General features: G+C 44.0%; 1 long non-coding RNA gene and 1 other non-coding gene across 2 annotated transcripts in view; one reads left to right on the forward strand and one right to left on the reverse strand.

The window, feature by feature from the left end:
• The window catches only part of LOC124789743, a 463,807-nt gene that overhangs the window by 81,818 nt on the left and 365,590 nt on the right, over positions 1 to 16,399 (reverse strand). The window contains exon 3 of the long non-coding RNA XR_007016160.1: positions 5,192 to 5,260. This is a non-coding gene — a long non-coding RNA (uncharacterized LOC124789743). The remainder of the gene's footprint in view (positions 1 to 5,191; positions 5,261 to 16,399) is intronic.
• Trnat-ugu lies at positions 2,847 to 2,920 on the forward strand. Its single transcript has one exon. It is a non-coding gene; the product is annotated as a tRNA-Thr (tRNA).

The following is a 16,399-nucleotide window of genomic DNA, read 5'->3' on the forward strand; positions in this document are numbered from 1 at the left end:
TGCACGAACAGTTCGACGACGTTTACAGCAGCATTAGCTCGGACACCGTGGCTGCGGTTACCCTTGACGCTGCATCACAGACAGAAGCGCCTGCGATGGTGGACTCAACGACGAACCAGGGTGCACGAATGGCAAAACGTCATTTTTTCGGATGAATCCAGGTTCTGTTTACAGCATCATGACGGTCGCATGCGTGTGTGGCGACATTGCGGTGAACGCACATTGGAAGCGTGTATTCGTCATCGCCTTCCTGGCGTATCACCCGGCGTGATGGTATGGGGTGCCATTGGTTACACGTCTCGGTCACCTCTTGTTCGCATTGACGGCACTTTGAACAGTGGACGTTACATTTCAGATGTGTTACGACACGTGGCTCTACCCTTCATTCGATCCCTGTGGAACCCTACATTTCAGCAGGATAATGCGCGACCGCATGTTGCAGGTCCTGTACGGGCCTTTCTGCATACAGAAAATGTTCGATTGCTGCCCTGGCCAGCACAGTCTCCAGATCTCTCACGAACTGAAAACGTCTGGTCAATGGTCAATGGTGGCCGAGCAACTGGCTCGTCACAATACGCCAGTCACTACTACTGATGAACTGTGGCATCGTGTTGAAGCTGCATGGGCAGCTGTACCTGTACACGCCATCCAAGCTCTGTTTGACTCAATGCCCAGGCGTATCAAGGCCGTTATTACGGTCAGATGTGGTTGTTCTGGGTACTGATTTCTCAGGATCTATGCACCCAAATTGCGTGAAAATGTAATCACATGTCAGTTGTAGTATAATATATTTGTCCAATGAATACCCGTTTATCATCTGCATTTCTTCTTGGTGTAGCAATTTTATTGACCAGTAGGGGAAATGTACTAAGGACTCGCCGAATCCATTTCACGCAGAATCGCCGGCGCACTACGTTCCGAAAGTGAACCACCACGATATTAAGCTGGTGGTCGTAATGGTTTGGCTCCTCAGAAATCGACGACGGCTTTGCTGCAGAAATTCGGATGAAGAATACTGTCGAGCACGTGGTGCCACTTCTTCAGTACTCCTTTCTCAGTCTGACGTGACGGCCCCGCACTTTCGGGTGCTGCAGCTAACGGCGAGACGAGATACCGTCCAGAAGAACGTTCGGCTGGCGCCCGGCAATGAAAGCGCTCGCACATTAATCTACGTCTCGAACGGCACTCTGGGCGCTTTTACAAGCGACCGGACTCAATTTATTGCGGCGATAATGCTGGACAACGGCGGCCCGGTGAGCGGCTGACAGGTGTACATACGGGGCGCGGGTGCCCCGGTCCAGCCTTTAATTACGCGCCGCGTCGTGCGGGACGGACGGCGAACGAGATGGCGGCTGACAGCGCCACTTGGCCTCGCTGCTGCCTGCCCCTGCTGGTCGGGAAGGGGCGTGGGCGGAGGCGGCGGCGACTCAGACAATGGCCCGCCAGCCAGGCAGACAGACAGACGAGCGTCGCCGCGGCAACGGCAGCAGCGGCGGCCCAAGAGCGCGGTCTGGCCGCGCGCCACAGGGGGGGGGGTTTACGGGATGGTCTCGGTAGAGTGCTCGCGTCATTTACTGAGAGACAATGATTTCACACTACTGGCCATTAAAATTGCTACAGCAAGAAGAAATACAGATGATAAACGGGTATTCATTGGACAAATATACGAGGGCAGTTCAATAAGTAATGCAACCCCTTTTTTTGCTGAAACAGGGCTTGTTTCATTCAGCATTGAAATACACCAGGTTATTCCCCAATCTTTTAGCTACACAACACTATATTTTTCAACGTAATCTCCATTCAATGCTACGGCCTTACGCCACCTCGAAATGAGGGCCTGTATGCCTGCACGGTACCATTCCACTGGTCGATGTCGGAGCCAACGTCGTACTGCATCAATAACTTCTTCATCCGCGTAGTGCCTCCCACGGATTGCGTCCTTCATTGGGCCAAACATATGGAAATCGAACGGTGCGAGATCGGGGCTGTAGGGTGCATGAGGAAGAACAGTCCACTGAAGTTTTGTGAGCTCCTCTCGGGTGCGAAAACTTGTGTGAGGTCTTGCGTTGTCATGAAGAAGGAGAAGTTCGTTCAGATTTTTGTGCCTACGAACACGCTGAAGTCGTTTCTTCAATTTCTGAAGAGTAGCACAATACACTTCAGAGTTGATCGTTTGACCATGGGGAAGGACATCGAACAGAATAACCCCTTCAGCGTCCCAGAAGACTGTAACCATGACTTTACCAGCTGAGGGTATGGCTTTAAACTTTTTCTTGGTAGGGGAGTGGCTGTGGCGCCACTCCATTGATTGCCGTTTTGTTTCAGGTTCGAAGTGATGAACCCATGTTTCATCGCCTGTAACAATCTTTGACAAGAAATTGTCACCCTCAGCCACATGACGAGCAAGCAATTCCGCACAGATGGTTCTCCTTTGCTCTTTATGGTGTTCGGTTAGACAACGAGGGACCCAGCGGGAACAAACCTTTGAATATCCCAACTGGTGAACAATTGTGACAGCACTACCAACAGAGATGTCAAGTTGAGCACTGAGTCGTTTGATGGTGATCCGTCGATCATCTCGAACGAGTGTGTTCGCACGCTCCGCCATTGCAGGAGTCACAGCTGTGCACGGCCGGCCCGCACGCGGGAGATCAGACAGTCTTGCTTGACCTTGCGGCGATGATGACACACGCTTTGCCCAACGACTCACCGTGCTTTTGTCCACTGCCAGATCACCGTAGACATTCTGCAAGCGCCTATGAATATCTGAGATGCCCTGGTTTTCCGCCAAAAGAAACTCGATCACTGCCCAGCGATAAGTCCCTGCAGTCGCGCTGTCCTCTGTGTCCTCGGTGGCTCAGACGGATAGAGCGTCTGCCATGTAAGCAGGAGATCCCGGGTTCGAGTCCCGGTCGGGGCACCCATTTTCATCTGTCCCCGTTGACGTGTGTCAACGCCTGCAAGCAGCTAAGGGTGTTCATTTCATTGCAACCTACTTGTTTACTGACGACACAAAGGAATTACAGACGTTAACTGTGAGAGGGTATTGATTCAAATGAATGGGGAAGGTAGAAAATTTGTACCGGACCGGGACTCGAAAACAACTCACCTGCTTACAAGCCAGATGCACTGACCGCACACAGTGGTCATAGCAACTGCCCGGAACACCCTAGCACCCTTCTTTCACGCCCAAATTCTCACCTTATCCATGCGCTACTGATGTAGTGCCCCTTGCCCTTTTCTCCTCATTACTTGCGGGATTTCCCTGCGTCCCGCACGATTTCGAGCCCGGACATGCTGTAGTGCCTCGAGAATTCCGGAGAAAATTCTAGAGACACTCGTATCTTCACCGTCTCGAACACAGGTTATTTTAGAGATAAGGGTGGTAAAGTGTAAGTTGGCTGCTTAGGTTTTTATGTTGGTAACGCCACGTAGCGCTCTGTATGAAAATCACTAACTGTGCTGCGTGCAGTCTGTGGCTGGTTTGCCTTGTTGGAATATTTGTTATTGTAGTGTTGGGCAGTTGGGTGTGAACAGCGCGTAGCGTTGCGCAGTTGGAGGATGTGGGGAGAGAAATGGCAGAATTTTGTGAGCGGACGATTTGGACGTGTGTCCGCCAGAAAAAGGAAATTTGTAAGACTGGATGTTATGAACTGATATATATAAACTTTTGAACATTATTAAGGTAAATACATTGTTTGTTCTCCATAAAAATCTTTCAGTCGCTAACTATGCCTATCAGTAGTTACTGCCTTCAGTAGTTAGAATCTTTCATTTAGCTGACAGTATTGGCGCTCGCTGTATTGCAGTAGTTCGAGTAATGAAGATTTTTGTGAGGTGATTCATGAAAGGTATAGGTTATTGTTAGTCAGGGCCATTCTTTTGTAGGGATTATTGAAAGTCAGAGTACGTTGCGCTAAAAGTATTGTGTATCAGTTTATTGATGATCAGAATAAGCAAAGAGAGAAATATCTGAGCACGTTCAGTTTTGCTCAGCTGTTTGAAAATCAAATAACGTAAGAGATTTACCAGCACAGTAATTTATAATTTTCCAAAGCGGATGTTTCAAAAGTAGAACTATGTCTACTGCCCCACAATTATGTGTGTACAGTACGGACGTGTATTGGGCGGGCGTTCGGCGCGAGTAGATAGTCAACGAGCTCGCCTGAGAAATTACACGTACCGCCCATGGAGTAAACGCATCGTACTCGGTGAAATTAAAAAACACTGTTGGTATAAACATTTGAAGGTTGTTGAAAGAAGATACTTTTATTCATTCCCTCACTTACAGCCGTAAAGACGGGACTGTTGTCCTGTTAAGCTTGGAGAGATTTATAAACTGTGTGTATTGAAAGATGATTGTAATGGACTCTCGGTCCGGAAGGTGTCGATCTTACGAGAAATGTTACGTGTATCATACTGCCACGTGATGTGAAAATACAGAAGCTTTCGAAATGTGGTGCTACAGAAGAATGCTGAAGATTAGATGGATAGATCACATTACTAATGAGGAGGTACTGAATAGAATTGGGGAGAAGAGAAGTTTGTGGCACAACTTGACCAGAAGAAGGGATCGGTTGGTAGGACATGTTCTGAGGCATCAAGGGATCACCAATTTAGTATTGGAGGACAGCGTGGAGGGTAAAAATCGTAGAGGGAGACCAAGAGATGAATCCACTAAGCAGATTCAGAAGGATGTAGGTTGCAGTAGGTACTGGGAGATAAAGAAGCTTGCACAGGATAGAGTAGCATGGAGAGCTGCATCAAACCAGTCTCAGGACTGAAGACCACAACAACAACAACAACAACAACAACAACGACGACGACGCGACACGAAAGTCACCAAACTAACGTCCAATTCGAAGACTTTCACCAGGTCGTTGAGACACAACAAATTATTATTATTATTATTATTATTATTATTATTATTATTATTATGGATAGCGCAACACACATGTTCAAACCTGACCAGTTGTGTTTCGAAATCTTTATTTGCTTCAAGTCTCAATGTGACACTCGAAATAGCTGAATGATGGTACTGACTCTGCCATCATGTGATGATAAAGTCAAATAATGTCAACAACAACAACAAAACCTACTACTACTACTACTACTACTACTACTACTACTACTACTAACAACAACAACAACAACAAGTGTAAAACGCAGCAACAACTGAAGCAATACTCACTAGAGCGGGAGATGTTCACTTCTGCCGACTGCAATGGACCGCGCACTGCAGCGAATAAGCCAGAGGGACCTGCGAAGCAAAGACACAGTTGTAGTCAGGAGAAAGAACGTGGAAAGCGTACACAAATCGCGTCTGTCGGGAAGCAGACGTCCTCGCAACTTTTTAGTAACTTTAACCCTCCCACTATAAGGATTTTCTTTTTGTCTTATTGACTTCGGTCAAACAGACCCGCAAGTAATTTACACTTGTATATTGGCAGTATCTCAATAAACTAACATAGAAACATTCATTACAATTGTTGAACGTAACAGCAACGTTTCTGTTTTAATGAATATTACGTTCTATAAACTGAAAGAAATGTAGATTGGTGTCGTATTGATCCCATAGATACTCAGTGTAAAAAACACGAATAAAATGTAATGCATTGTAACTATAGAACTGAACAAACCATCACTGTATTCAATTGAATCAGAGAGAGAGAGAGAGAGAGGGAGGGAGAGAGAGAGAGAGAGAGCCTTTTTAATAAAAACAGCTTTGAAAACAAGGGAGATAAAATTTTTTAATTTGCTTGTGGCGTACACTGACCCCAGTGGTACTAAGAAGGGAACGACAACAGCTGATGCTTGAAACCCTAACAATGGCTACAAAAATAAGCGAGAAATAGAATTTTCATTATTGAAGGTTTTTCGTAAAGCAGCTGTTCAGCATACTATTCATTATTCTATTTCCATAAATTTTACGATTAAGAAACAATTTACGTTGGGATCGTATTGATCTTGGTTGTACTCAGTGCGAAAACAATTCTTAAATTTTAGTATGATGTAAATATAAAATTGAATGAAATTTCGTTGGATACAATTAACTCTGAGGGATAAAGAAATTTTGACAATAAGAGTTTTGAAAACAAGTGAGACTGATTTTCCAATGTGCTTATGGGGACATAATTACCCCAACGGTATGTGCTTATGGGGACATAATGATCCCAATGGTATCTCTCAGTCAACGAATACATTCCTGTTGAACAAGAAGAGAGAATCATCCACCGACGATGGAAAAAAAAATTCAAACACGATGCAAATGAAATAGCGAGCTAACTGGCAGAATCGCCTGTTTGTTATCTCCAGCGTAATAAACGTGTCTACGATTACCTGTGGAAGCGTGGACCTCGCATATACGAGGGGCGTTTGAAAAGTCCGTGCAAAGTCCGAGAGATGGCAGCATTGGCGCGTATCAATGTCATGTTTAGTTAGCAGCATCTTTGGAAAGAACGCACACCAAGTTTCAGCCATATTGGTCTATTTCTTTGTGTTTGACATTCGTGTGAATCAAGGAAGTCAAGTGATTGTCAAAAAATGGACGAAGAAGAATTTCGTGTGGTGAGTAAACTTTACTTTATGACAAGTAAAACACCTCAGGAGACTAAAGGGAAGTTTGATAAACATTATGGTGACTCTACACCTTCGATTAGAACAGTTTACAAGTGGTTTCAAAATTTTCGGAGTGGCCATACGGGCACAAGTGATGCTGAACGTTCTGGATGCCCAGTGGAGGTTACGACTCCAGGAACCATTCATAAAATCCATGATATGGTGATGGATGACAGAACAGTTAAGGTGCGTGAGATTGCTAGTGCTGTGGGCATCTCGAATCAACGGGTACATAATATTTTGCATAAACATTTCGACATGAGAAAGCTATCCGCAAGATGGGTTCCGCGATTGCTCACGCTTGGCCAAAAACGAAATCGTGTGAAGTGTTGCAAGAATGGTTTGCATCTCTCCAGGAAGAATCGGCAGGACTTTAAGCGTCGTTTCGTCACTGTGGATGAAACATGGATACGTTACTATACTCCTGAGACCAAACAACTATCTAAACAATAGGTTACCATGGGAGAATCTGCACCAAAAAAGGCGAAGAGCATTACTTCGGCCGGAAAGGTGATGGCGACTGTCTTTTGGGATTCGCAATGGATAATCGACTGTCTGGAAAAGGGTAAAACTATTACAGGTGAATATTATTCAACATTATTGGTCCATTTGGAAACCGACCTGCAAGAAAACCGCCGGAAATTGGACCGCTAGAAAGACCTTTTCCAATCACGACAATGCACCAGCACACGCCTCAGCAGTTGTGGCCGCTAAATTAATGGAAATAGGATTCAAACTCGTCCCCCCCCCCCCCCCCCAGTCTCCAGGTTTGGCTGCCTCTGACTACAATTTGTTCCCCAATTTGAAGAAATGGCTGGCGGGACAAAGATTCTATTCAAATGAGGAGGTGATTGCAGCAACTAATAACTATTTTGCAGACTTGGAAAATTCCTGTTATTCGGAGGGGATCAACAAATTAGAACAGCGTTGGACGAAGTGTAAAAGTCTAAGGAGACTATGTCAAAAAATAGAAAAGGTTTATTCCAAACACGTAAGTAGTTTATATTTTTGCACGGACTTTTCAAACGCCCCTCGTATGGTTCGCTGTGGCCGATTGTGTCTCAGACGAGACAGTACACCCATGCTGAACTATATTTGTCTTTTCAAAATCAACTGTTTGTAACTAAAGGATTGTTATTAACGTAGTATGTTCGGAATTGCGAAATGCGTTCGGAGAGCAGTGAGAGACCAGTATAAAAGACGTTGAAGTATAATGGCTATTATACTAATTTTTAAACGGAGTCTTTGTCATCTTTAAATAGATGTTGATAAACAGCGTGCAAATTTGTGTATTTACATTAAGTATATTGGTTCAGGATAAAAATTTGTACATCCTTTTAGAGGTTTCCAATCTACTCTAAATTTATTGTTGGAACAGTGCATATGGAGCATATGAAATTACTTTTAGTGATCAACAGCACAAGTATCGACCCATACTGAAACCCCCATATTACTGCGTGATGTAGCCTCCACGGGCGCCAGTTCAGTCGCTGATTCTGGCACATAGTCGATGGCGCGTCCTGTCCCCTGTCCTGTCCTGTCCCGTGTCCTGTCCTGTCCCGTGTCCTGTCCTGTCCCGTGTCCTGTCCTGTCCCGTGTCCTGTCCTGTCCCGTGTCCTGTCCTGTCCTGTCGCACGTTGCTCCGACCCTTCTCTATCTGTTCTCGTAGTTCTGTAAGAGATGTTGGTTGCAAGTCACACTAGTCCCTTCTCTTCCTATCATATCCCACACTTGCCCGGTTGGGGCCATTGCGGAAGATCGTGCTGGCCAGGAAAATTGCTACACGATTCGCAGAGCACGCCGAGTTTCACGTGCAGTGTGTGGACGAGCAGTATCCTGTTGGAACAACACATCACCTCCCTGTTAGAAGAATGGCAAAAGAACGGGTCTAACAACATCCAAAAACACCAATAGTGAATGAGAGTTATAGCTTATAAGACCCCAAACCGTAAGGCCTGGGTGAGGCCAGTATGTCTTGGAAGAACGCGTTCTACGAGAAAGCGCTCACCAGGTCTACGTCGTACATGCGAACGACCATCACCTGCGTGCAGGCAGAATCTGCTTTCATCGCTGAAGGCCGCGGCGCGCCGTTCTGTGTTTCCAAGTGGCCTCTGGGGGCACCAGTCAAGCCGTGCATGTCGATACTGTGGCGTGAGAGAAAGACGGGCTAAGGGCGTGCGTGCACGTAGTTCCACTGCTAATAAACGGTTCGCAACAGTTAGTGCTGAGACGTCTTGGCTCACAAGCTTTCTCATCTGTGCTGTAGTAGCTGTACGGTCTGCCATCCCTGCCCTTACAATACGCCGATCCTGGCGGACTTCGGTGCTGCGTGGGCGTCTAGAACTTTGTCTACAGTTGTGAGAACGTTCACGTGACTACTGGTACCAGGCATCGCTGTGCAACTGACGCAGTGCATCCAACTTGTGTGGCAGTTCTGCGAAAGGACCAGCCTGCCACACGGAAGGCCACAATTTTACCCCTTTCAAACTCGCTCAGATGGCTGTAGGAAACACGACTACGTCTCCACTGCATGGTTGCCAGGTTTCTTCACACATTTACACCACATTGAACCTTCAGGATGTGAGAATCATCTATTGAAGTGTAGATCCACATGGCGCTCTGGCAGCTTATGACACTACGCTATCTGGTGGCGGACGACGTTAAAACCAATATCGCGGCATTGTATATACGGGATGTTCAAAAGTCTCTCCGCTGTGCGGTATGATTGTTAGCCGCGCGTGTCATTTGATTGTTCAACTGTCTGGGTTACTTCCCTTGGTGGACTCCATAGAGTAAATATCTCTGGAGTGAGCACTCACATGCGCAGAACAGATTTTGTGTTGTCAACACACATTGCCGGCCTGGTCACGTTATCTCGGGACGTCGTGTGTTTGTACGCATAGCGCCCTGTATATTTAGAATGTCACTACATCCCTAGTACAGATTCTTTTCGTACGTGTCGTGGACTATTTATATATGTTGCGCAGACATTTTAACAGTATCCATTTGATACCGGGAATAGACCAGCTACGTAACTTTTAAGGGCAAGTGATATTACATTCAGCTTCTTTGCGATAGGTGTCATAGTTCAGATGCACTCGATTTTTGGTAGTTTTTGGTATGATACCGCACTTATAGTATTACAGAGCCTGAAGTACATTCTTGCAGTGATAGTCCTGCAAAACGACTTGACAGTAAGTTAGTATTTTCGCACGAATTTACCACACATTAGCGATTATATCCCTGCTAATTCGTCCTTTTTTTCTTGTATTTCTGCGTATTTGTTTTCTCGTTTTTGCGACCTAAAGCACAATTTTTGTTACTTGTGACACTTTGAAGTCATTATTTAACGCATTTTACGTATTTGATCCCAGTTCATTAAATAAATAGTAGACTGAGTAATCTATATACATAATTGACAAGTCACTGATAAATGCATGGAGGATAGTATTTACTGATACAACTAACCTTTCCCTTTCCTGTTCCACTAGCAAATGTTCGAGAGGAAACGATTGTTTGTAAGCTTTTGTACGAGCCGTTATATCTATTATATAGTCATAAAATCGTAGAAAAATAGGTCTACAGAATCAAGTCTTAATTATAATGCGTCTCGAAATTTTTAAACGTATACAGTGTCTCTTACTAAAATGAAAACTATAATTAGAGCTATATGGAATGTACCCATGAAAAGTTACTATCCCTCCTTTCACATATTTTTCTTTGCATCCGTAGCAACAACAGTAATTCACCATCCCTATTATACTATCAACAAACGGTGAAACACAACAAAAACTCTTGGTATTATAAACTTCAAACGCTGCAGAAAGCACACACGCACAGCGAAGTCCCGAGATCACGTGACAATTCTGGTTTAATGTGGACAACATGCGCAGAACGCAATGCTCACTCCAGAGATATTTACTCTATGGTGGACTCTCCCAACATTCCACTGTCTCGTGTACCTCAGCCAGCATCAGTAGTATCGTTGGTGTGTGTCGCCACGTGTTGACGTAAACGTTTCAGTTTAGTTCCTTTGTTCGTTTGTTTCGTATTCGTCAGTGTTAAAATGCTAACTATCGAAAAACGTGTGTTTTTAGTCGAACAAGTGTTCAAAGCTGGCGGAAAGTACACAGTTTCAGTTCGTCAAACATTTAATTCAGTTTTCCCCGACGCAACACTCCCACATCGCGATACTGTACGAGATTTGATTAACAAATTTCGAAGTACGGGCTGAGTGACAGATGCACCGAGAAGTGGTCGTCCTAGCGTTTTGTCTGAGGATGACCTACTCGATATTTCCGATAAAATGTCCACGAGCCCGAATAAGTCAGTAATAAAACTCGCCCAGGGAATCGATGTGTCGGAACGGCCCACACAGCTGTAAGGAAAAGATTAGAACTTTTCCCATACGAAGTGACAGCCGTGCAAGAACCGAAAAATACTGATCATGGCAAGAGACCGCATTATTGTCAATGGTTCGAAAATTTCGTTCAACAAAATGGAAGGGGTATTCTTATTGAAACGATTTTCACTGCGGAGGCGTGGTTTCATTTAACGGGTACATGAGTTTGCAACATTCACGTATGTGGAATACTGCAAATCCATTGTGTGAGGTACCACTTCATACTGTGAAAATAGAAGTTTGGATTGCAATTTCTATACGTCGGATTGTGGGTCCCACATTTTTCAACGAAACAATAAACGCACGACGATACTGCAGTGAGTTTCATTTCGTTACATGCACTGCGGCATACGACACGCGCAGCCAACAATCATACGGCAGTGCGGAGAGACTTTTTGAACACCCCGTACATGGCATAAACGATAACTGTGTACTACGGACCGCGGTGGTGTAGGGAGAGTCGGGACGAACAATTTGGTGCAAGACACTTGTGGTTTACCGAGCCTCAGACTGGTCTACAAAGGCCTCATACGCTACAGCATATGTGCACCGTGACAGATTTTGAGTACCCTCCTGTCCTCCCAGCGGTTTGGTCCCTCTTAGCTATTAGAAAACATCTTGATTTGCATTTACAAAATATCAAACTGACGTTTTAGTAAATGTTAGCTCAAAATTTTGTGAATTTTAACAGTGTAGCATTAACAATTAATTAGTTTGATTTCTCTCACCTTCTTCCTACGATACTGTATTGTAATTGTTAAGCTTAGATCGAATCGCAAAAGCAATTAGTTATTGCATAAAGTTTAGGAAACTTTTTTCTTTTAAGGAAATTATGTGTACAATAAATCAAAACACTGCTATGTGTAGCAGTTGTTATTATTGTGACTATTTTCATTGGTCTATTTCGGCTCAAACGCCATTTTCAAGCACTTTCCGTATTACGCCGTTTTGCTGTCAGATTTCTTACTTGGTGCGTTTTTAAGCAAAGCACAGGCGAAATTATAAACTACTCGCTAAGTAATGTCTCAGCAGTGGAATTTTTCTTTGTTGGCCAGTATCGTTAACATCTTGTTAATATTTTTTTAAGTTTGACAGCTTCGAGTTATGTCAGCGATGTTACATGGTTACAGATTTGTTTTTACAAATCTATGGAGTTGTGGGATAGTAAAATCTTTGCAGCTGTATGTTGGTGTTCCTGTTTCGAAATTATCCGTGGACAAACTTACGAAATGTTACCAAGATCTTAACGATACTGGCCAACAAAGAAAAATTCCACAGCTGAGACATTACTTAGCGAGTAATCTACAATTTCGCCTGTGCTTTGCTTAAAAACGCACCAAGATATCTGACAGCAAGAGCGTCAACGACGAAATATGGCAAGTGCGTGAAAATGGCCTTTGAGCTGAAAAAGGCTTATAGCCAATGAAAATAAATTCACAATAATAACAACTGCTACACAAAGCAGCGTTTTGGCTTAATGTACACATAATGTCCTTACAAGACATATATATATAACGCTGCAAGCCCAGAAGAATTTAAAATCTTTTTTCTTTCATTATTCTCACTGGAAAGTTCGAGTTAATTACTAACGTTTACTAAATAAGTTCAAAAATCGGACCAAGCCTGTGGCATAAGACGGCGAACTGACATTCAAAATCTCGCGCGGCTTGTATGCGGTGCAGCTTATGTGGTTTCGCAGCTAATTTGAAGTTATTTACCGGACTGATAGATCACAAGTGTCCGATATCAAATTGACCGTCGCGACTTCCGCGACACCATCAAAACAGTTTGACTTTGCCCATATTCTATATTCTACTATCTTTTTCTTCTGAGGACATACCGCCATATTTACATCAGAGTGGCCTTTCTGTACGCGTATGTCACAGAACTAGTGAAGCAGTGTGCGACGTGCAATCACTTAACTCTCTTACATATGAATGGGAATAATTTCCAGCACCATCGTTTAATAACACATACGCCACTTCTCCGAAAGCATATTACCGGTTGTACCATCGCAGAAAGCCCGAGACTGCCAAACAATCTCCATTACTCGTAGCGTCGCGGCCTTCCATGTGGAGTAAAATATCGTCGCTGCGGCGATGGTGTAATTTATCACAGCTAACGACAGAAGGCTCCGTTGCGGAAAAATGCAGGATCTGGAAGTGGCCTGCACTTTTACCGCAGCATCAATTCCTTCTGTTACTCACAAACCATTTTTTTTCATTTCGTGGATCGCTACACAATGCCTTTTTACAGTCGATAGCACATTCCGCAGAACAGATGGGCTTTTTTTAGCGGTCTCCGACTGCAGAGTATTAAAAAGTTTCTGCGTAATCATTCCGCGGCGTCCGAGTGCTATTGCTTCATATCGCGCGTTTGTTGATTTGATAAATACGTACCAGTCACATAGCAGGCAGGAACAACAAGCAAAACATGGGCGCGTGCGTTTTGCGAGGAAGCTAAAAGTTTACTTTTCAATCTGATTACACGGTGTTGTGCGTCTTACTACGTTCACGAAACTTAGTGTTTGAGTGATACAGTACCAGTCGATACGGTAATTTCCCCCCCCCCCCCCTCCCCCTCCCCGCCCCCCACCAGTTAAATTGAGCTTTGTTGATGAAGAACCGTATAGCGGTCCCTATGGATGGTTTATGTATGTATAATTGTTTATAACATCATCTAGATGTCTACTAAATAGTTTATCCGTTATTTACTGCTCTCATACATACATTTATGGTACATACGATTGTCTCTGCAAGATGCATCTAATAATTTTGGTGAGTGAGAAGCGGGAGGAAAAACGAAGGAAATAACAAAATAGTTTCATTGCGCTTCAAAATATCCACAGTACACGTTCATAAATTTAATTTTATCCATATTTTACAGCTTAAAACGTGACTGTATTCAAACCATTGGAGGTATGGATTAAACAACGCCTTTAGTCACAACTTTTTCGTGTTTTATTAACTCAGTGTTTATAAGAATGTGTGTGCAAATGTACATCTTGAATGAAATATAACCGGCCGGAGTGGCCGAGCGGTTCTAGGTGCTTCAGTCTGGAACCGTGCGACCGCTATGGTCGCAGGTTCGAATCCTGCCTCGGGCATGGATGTGTGTGATGTCCTTAGGTTAGTTAGGTTTAAGTAGTTCTAAGTTCTAGGGGACTGATGACTTCAGATGTTAAGTCCCATAGTGCTCAGAGCCATTTGAAGCATTTTTGGAAGTTATATGTACTACAACGACAGAGAAAAGAAGGTTTACCGGTACTAGAACGTTAAAAATGCTTTCTTTGGATGATGTGGAATATGCATTTCACCTCATTCAGGAGAAGAAATAAACCTGTAAAAAGACAAATTACACCTGACGATGGAACCACGGGGTCCGAAATGCATCGTGTAGTTAATAAAACAAGAAAAATTTTGACTGAAGGAGTTGTTTAATTCATACCTCCAACGTTCATAAATGTTTATATGGCTGTAACTTACTAACAGATAGAACTACATGCCGCACCTGGACTCAAAGCCGGAACATTGCTTTCGTAGGCGTTGTAAATTCGTTAGTGTGGAAGATGTATGTAATTACATACAGCTGTCACAGTAAATTTTGTTAGTACTCTCCCAGTACACACAAAGTAAGATTACGGAACAACTCAATGTGTCGGAAAGAATGATGAAGTGCGTGCACGCGAATACACGGAGTCGGACTACTTGGAGACGACAAAAATACAGTAAAAACAAATTGCACACGGTACATTCCCACACTCACGAATTTACATTAGGAATAGCATGTCTCCTCAACCAAGAGACTGGAACATTTTCGAAAAAAAATGAAAATAACAAAGTTAACAAACAATAAAATGTAATTAAATGTAATTACCAATGACTGCAGAAAGACAGGTACACTAGGAGTAAGGTAAGTGACATTAATAAAGTGCAAAAATCAGACAAGCCAATAATTTCATTTTAGGTCTAACTCTTTCGCAACAATGTACACATATAGAAAGACGGAAGAAAATTGTGTTTGCAAGGCAGAATCCTTTCGGAAACATACTCTGAAAGCAAACATGTACCCAGAAAGTGGGCTTTACCCTCTAGAGAGTAGCTTAAAGTGGAGTGCTATGTATATGCATTTACACGAAACACAAAAAAACCATGCACAGGAGCAGTACCATTATGGCTGACAGAGAGAGGAGGACAATACTATCTGTAGTGGGAGTCGCTAGTGCGTTATTCAGCGAGCGCTCTGTTGCTTAATACCAGGCGCAGCGAACCGTGCGTACCTGCGTCTTCGGTCGTCTCCGATGTTTCAAACTCTGAGCACACCGGAGACGGAGCGCCGAAGTTTTCGTATCTCGGGGAAACGAATTATTAAGCAAGCTGCAACGGCGCTGCCGCAGAAAGCCTCCCCATCCTAACACGCACGCTCGCAAAGTTCTCCCGTACGGGAAGCCAGCTGTAGGAAGCAGGGAACGCGAGCACGTTTCAAATACGCAAGGCTGCTCCTTGTGAGCGTCGTATGTTTCTGCGGTCGTGAAAATGATTGTACGCCTTTGTCATGTCGGTACGTTTAGACAATGTGTGTCAGATTTGATTGCCAAAACTAAACATACAGCAGAGGATCCTGAGCTACTTTATTGTGAAGAACTTCTTCTTTCTTTTCTTTTGGTGTTCAACCCTAAGGATGGTTTGCAGCAGAGCGCCATTCCTCTCTTCTGTCTGCCTTTCTCTTCATTTCCACGTACGTGTTACATCCAACGTCATTCATGATCTGTTGCATGTATGATATCCTTGGTCGCCCCTGCCGATTCCTTTCCCCAACAGCTCCTTCTGCTATTGTTCCAATGACGTTGTTGTGTCGTAGGATGTGCCCTACAAGTTTGTCTCTTCTTGTCTGGCTGTGCCTCCACAGAGAACTGGTTTCCTGTACTCTTCTAAGCACCTCTTCATTTGTTACTTTGTCTCTCCAGCTGATGTTCATCATCCTTCTACAGCACCACATCTCCAGGGCCTCTAGCCGTCTATTGTCCAAGTTTCACATCCGTACAGGGCCACACTCCAAGCGAAAGACCGGAAATGTATATTTAGTTTCATGACATAAACAAGTTACGCCTTATAACAACAACGTAAGCTCACAAGGAGTGCTAGAGTCACGACGGAGGTGTCAATGAATGCTTTACAACGGCGCATGAAATTTTGCCGCATTCACTCATCCACTGAGGCGACAAAAGTATGGGATAGCGCTATGCACATATGCAGATGGCGTTCGTATAGCGAAAACGAGGTATAAAAGGGAAACGCATTGGAGGAGCTGTCATTTGTAATCACGTGACTCATGTCATTCCCGACGTGATTATGGCCGCTCGACTGGAATTAACGAACC

This window comes from Schistocerca piceifrons, chromosome 3 (genome assembly GCF_021461385.2).
Source record: "Schistocerca piceifrons isolate TAMUIC-IGC-003096 chromosome 3, iqSchPice1.1, whole genome shotgun sequence".
In the NCBI taxonomy this organism is placed as follows: domain Eukaryota; kingdom Metazoa; phylum Arthropoda; class Insecta; order Orthoptera; family Acrididae; genus Schistocerca; species Schistocerca piceifrons.